A 6,198-nucleotide genomic window follows, 5' to 3' on the forward strand; every position below is an offset into this window, starting at 1 on the left:
AAAATCCTAACTTATTGAAATAAACTTTGTTCAAAATTGAATCAATCAAGTACAAAGGTACAACAACAAAATCTTAAACACTTCTTTCGCATCGTTCGTCCAGCAAATATTATCAACAAGAAAACAAAACAAAAAGCTTTCAAAACGACTTACTCCAATGAAGCAATTAAAGTGCAAAACTCTCGCAAGTTAAGATCCTCCTCAGAACATAAAGAGCATCTCATAATAATGCAAAATGTGTTTTTTGTTTTGTCTTTTGTATATATTAACATTGCGATGTTACCAAATGTCTAACATCGGAGAAGTAAATAACAATCACTTTTAAGTCACATTTTTTCACAAAACGTCAAACAGGAAAAATGAAGAAAATATTTTTTAAATTATATTTAATAAAATAATAATAATAGTAGTATATAGTAATAATAAAAAAATATACTTTTAAACTTTGTCAAACGTAAAATAATTTGCACATTTTTTTTATGGATAAGAAAAGTTTAAGTTGAAAAAAACTTTAGAAGGACGCAATAAAAAAATGCTGAAAATTATTGAAGGTAGCATTGCCTTCCATTCCAAAGCCTCAATTCTGATAGACCTCTAATAGTTTCTCACGTGCTCCATATTCAAACATTAAGGTGTACCGTTATTTAACCTTAAAGTTGCAAAAACTTTTTTAAAATGAAAACGAAGAAATATAATTTTATTTGTAAATAAGTTTGGCATTTCACAAGAAACTTTTAACGAACAAAATGCTCATTTTTAATTTTTTTTAAAATCATGAAAAAAATTTGAAAATTAAAACTCAATTCTTAACCAATTTACATAAAAAATTGTAATAGAAACTTTTAGGTTAACAGAAGTAAACAAGTTTACTTTAGTGCTTGCATTTGGTTCGGATTTTTTTCTTTGCGAAGATGCAAGGGAGAGCTCGTTTGGCTTATTTAACTTTGTTTCTTATTTCATTTTGGAAAAAGTTTACTATATTTGTGAATTATTGGATCAAACCATTGAACTATGCTCAGTTTGAGTAGAGATTTTTCATATAAATAAAATGTTTCATTTCCTTCGTTAAAAAAAATGAAATTAAACAAATCAAAGATAAAAATTGGGGCGAATTTTTTCGAAGCTTCTACATTTTGGTTGTTTCCAACGGGCTGGAAAAATTTTAAACAAAATCATTGACGTTTTTAGCAGTAGTTTAAGTTGATTAATATGAATATTAACATACAATATTTCGAGGGAATGAAACGTCTTTTCCCTTACAATAAATACAAACCTAGTTTGTAAATATAAAAGTCATGGATATCGACTTATTGAATTATTTTAAAGTAATCTAAAATAGTTTTTAGAGTAAAACACTCTAAATATATCGAGAACATTTGTTATGTCTTGGCAAACAAATTTCAAATAAAAAGGTTGTGTGAGATATGTTTATATCGATATTTGCATCAGTATTAAAAATTGTAAAGATTTAAATTTTGATTTCCGTGATTGGGTCATTGTCAGAGATTTTGTTTGATATAGATGGAACTTTTATTCTTGTGTTTACCTAATTAGCTAGTATCTGAATACATTCTTCAAACCTTTTACTTGCTGATTCTGGTTGAATTGAAAAAGGTAGACAGACTCTTCTTTATTTGAATTAGCGTGTGAACAGGTCGAATTAGGGCAATCAGTTACGTAATCAGGACAACAGTCATCTTTAGAAAAAATATCAGGACTTAATGGTTAAATACCTGTTGCAGCAAAAAACACTCAAAATATTTTTTGTGAGATATGAAGATTGTGAGATTGTGAGATACCGGCTGTGGAAGCGCAATATCATTTTCGGATAATCTTTAGAACGGAAGATCGTAATATTATAATATATTGTAAAAGTTTTTCCAGGATTTATTAATAAGTATGAAGTCATAGCAGTATTTATATATTTTTTTAGTGAATCGTAAACTGCCTTATTCAACGGCTGCAAACCTGTGTGTGTAATGTGGTGGAAAGGTAAGCATTTTTATTGCTTTTCAATACTAAGGTGGGCTTCATGATTGCCAAGCAACAATAAAAAGGCTTTTCATAAGTGCATTTTGTATTGCGTAAAAAATGTTGAAGATGTTTTACAAAGTTTTCTCCTTTCATCCAACCAGTTGCATTAGCATCTCCTTCACTTGCTGCTGGTGCTCCTATTAGGAAATGATCTTTAACGTTTTTTGCGAGGAAAAATAAAAAAAGGTGGAAGGCTATTTCTGATAGCGTTTATTGCGCATGCTCGACGAGTTGTATGTGTTGCTTTTTCATGGCTCCTATTTGTTTATATCTTTTCTTAGCAACGCGAATTAGTAATTTATAAGACATAATTACTCATTCGCGTTGTTGAAAAGTAATGTAACATTCTGCTAATTGAAATTGGTTGCTCGACTTAAACCAGTAGCTATAGATTTCCTTATAGAAATATTTAAATGTCGGTTCATGAATCCACTAAACCAATCTTCACTCTCTGTTACATCCGTAACTTTTATTTAAACAATTTAAGTAAATTAAATAAAATAAGTAAACAAAATATACCTCAAATCATTGTATTTTCATTTGTTTCATTCTAGCAGTGTGCATCTAACATAGTGTAAATACTAAAAAACTGAATGTGGTATAACTATGCTCGAATTTTTCCATTTATTATTACTGAGCCCTTTAATTAAACGAGTTATAGAAAACATTTCTTATGTCTTGGCAAATAAATTTCAAATAAAAAGGTTGTGTAAGAGATGCTTTGTATCGATATTTGCATCAATATTAAAAAAAGTGTAAAGATTAAATTCTTGATGAAGTTTTGTAAAAATGATCGAAATGCTGCAAACTACAATTGAAGCAAACTGCATTTGCTGCAAAAGCTGCACTTTTACCTCTACTTTGCATCAGGTTCCCATACTCTTTAAAAATTATAACTTACATCATGCTAATGAAACACTAATAAGCTTTTAAGAAGATTGCATTGATTTTTAGTCACAGTAAATAAATAAGAAAATTTAAGATAATGCTTTGTCTTCAAAAGTATATTACGCAGTATTTGTTGCTATCTTTTACCTTGATAAAGTAGAAAAACATAACGCGTTTAATTTTCATAAAATTTGAAGACAAAATAAATGTCTTCTCCCCAATTCTTTTTTTTTTTAAATCTATAACTCTTTTTACGATTTTTAGAATTTATTTCGAAAATGAGATCGAAGCAAAAAAAAACTGTGAAAGGGGTTTGACAAATTATTTTTAGCGAATGATTCTACTGACAGAACATTTATTCTAGATCATTTTGAAACCAAAAGAATCAACTGCAATGATAATTTCTACTCAAGCGACATCGTAAAAACTCCTGCTACATAAATTAATAAATTATACCACATGCTACATAAGTTAATAAACTATACTACATGCTAAAAAAATTGATAAATTTTTGACCAACTGCTAAGTTTGAGCAAAAGAATCTCATTTTACTGTGTTTTTCCGACGAAGAGATCGCAGCCCTATTTCGCCCCGAGAGGACTGGTAATTAACCAATATATCTACGACTGGTTTCTTTCGTAGAAGAGGATCATTCTAATGGCCAATATCTATTCTGGCCTAATCTGCCAAGTGCCCATTACGTCATTACGGTTGTTTCATACTTTGACGAGAAAAAAAGCAAAACACCAATTATGTGATCAGAGGGGATAATCCGTTAAACGTTCCAGAACTTCGCCCAATCTAGATTTTTGGAGTATTCTGAAAGGAATGGTCAACGCAAACATGTGACAAGCAAGAGATACTAACGAACCATATACTAGAATAAATTGCTATCTCAAGAAATTACTATTTTTTAATTTAAATTTTTATTTAGCTTAAATACTATAAGAGTTATGCCCCTTTTTATTTTGTGAAAATTGTTATTCCATACCCCGTTATATAAATCACAACAACGATTTCAGGACTGTGACATTGAGTGGCAACTTTAAGCCATTTTAAAGAAATAGTTTTATGCAAAATTTCATTTCAATTTTTTTAAAGTAAAATGATATTTTGATTTTTGAACACTTTGACACATTCTAAAACTGAATAAATCCAGCACGTTGCTGTAAATTACACAACTTCAAATATATATATATATATATATATATATATATATATATATATATATATATATATATATATATATATATATATATATATATATATATATATATATATATATATATATATATATATATATATATATATATATATATATATACACTGGCGAGCAAAAAAAAGTGAACAGTACAATTTTTCAGTAAATTATGTATTATTAATCAATTAAAAATATAATACATAAAATATAACATATCGCTTATATTAAATACATATACATACACATATATACGACTCATTTTGAAAAAAAAAATTAATATTTTGTGTGGCCACCACCATTTTTCATCACTTCATTTAATCGACGCGGCATCGACTCAATTAAATTTGCTATCAAACGGTCAGGTATCGTAACCCAAACTTGTTTTATGGCTGCCCAAAGATCATCCAAAGATGAAATATTATTTTTATGGACCTCTTTATCCATATAGTCCCACAAATTTTCAATGGGATTAAGGTCTGGACTTTGGGCAGGCCAATTTTCAAAAAGGAAGATATTGTTATCCTTGAGCCATTTTTTAACTTGTTTAGACGTATGGCAAGGAGCATTGTCATGTTGAAATTTAATTTCATCTTTCTTTGAAAGATAAACGTAAATTCTTTGATAGTACGAACAAAAATAAACAAGCTTGTATGAGTTTCTGACCAGAGCTCTTTCATTTTATGCGTAAGCAGTCGCTGTTCACTTTTTTTTGCTCGCCAGTGTATATACATCTATCTATCTATCTATCTATCTATCTATCTATCTATCTATCTATCTATCTATCTATCTATCTATCTATCTATCTATCTATCTATCTATCTATCTATCTATCTATCTATCTATCTATCTATCTATATATAACTCCAGGTTTAAACTGCTGAAGTTGCTTAAGTTCTAACTTAAAAGATATAAAAAAAAAAACAGTTAACATGTTCTAAAACAAAAAGTAATTCTATTTTTATTGTTAGTCAATATTCATTTCATAAATATTTTAGATAAAACTCAGCATTTCTTTTACAAACAGAAAAAATACATATCTGATTCGAGAGGAAAAAAAATTGTCCAACGTTTTAATAATTCGCTGGACTTTTTTTGTTTTGATTTTCCGAGTTGTAAATTTTTTTTTTTTTTTTTTAATAAGATCAACTTAAAAAAAAAACATTTTTTCCTGAAAAATAATTGTTTTCAATTTTTAAGTTTTCATTTTTTCAGTTCATCGAATCTTCATCCTAAACGTACAAATATTTTTTTCATTTAACTGGTTACCATCGACAACAATAAAAAATCTAACCTAATTTTTTTTAGATTTTAACTACAGCTTTCTGAAGATTTGAAAAAAGCGTTAAATTTTTACAAACAGGCAATTTTCCGCTCAGTTAAAAGAAAATTTCAAATAAAACTGAAAAATGTTTCTTATTTTTCTAGATTTCATGTTTTAAAAGAAAAATTAATTTCATTTCTATAGTTACACAATATTTCATTTCATAATTATTTTCCTTGCATAATTTCTAAATTTTACATATTTATTTAGCATATTAAAAATGCTCAAATAATAATTAGGTTTTCATGTTTCTCACTTTAAAATTTTACATCTGTTCGATGTTATAAAACTTTTTTCCAAGGCACATAATCATTAAGTTCTTGAAATTCGAACTGTGATGCCATTCACAAATCAACGCGTCATTTCGAAAAGGGTACAAGTCACAGTTTTTCTGAACTTTACTTTTTTGAGCCATTTTATATATTGAAGTGTTTTATATATTTACCTTGAAAGAGGTACATCGTCATATACCACAAGTCAACTTTTAAGGCAAATTAAAGTCTGTTTGAAAATGGCGCTAGTCCTAGACTTATGCTCCTTTCTTATGAAACGAAGCGCAGATATGACATCACTTTATCAGCCACGAAAATGAAGAATCGCAAGCCTGCCGAAAATGCTTACAAATCAAGAAATAGAGCATCAGTTATACACGGTTATCATGGATTATGATAATGCTAACCTAACTGACCCAAAAACGCCACTTATATGGGGTGATTGAGCACACATCAAGATACTCTGTGATGGAAATTTTGAA

Source organism: Hydra viridissima, unplaced genomic scaffold (assembly GCF_058129835.1).
Source record: "Hydra viridissima isolate aposymbiotic clone 2 unplaced genomic scaffold, HvirCarnegie_v1 scaffold_1, whole genome shotgun sequence".
Classification (NCBI taxonomy): domain Eukaryota; kingdom Metazoa; phylum Cnidaria; class Hydrozoa; order Anthoathecata; family Hydridae; genus Hydra; species Hydra viridissima.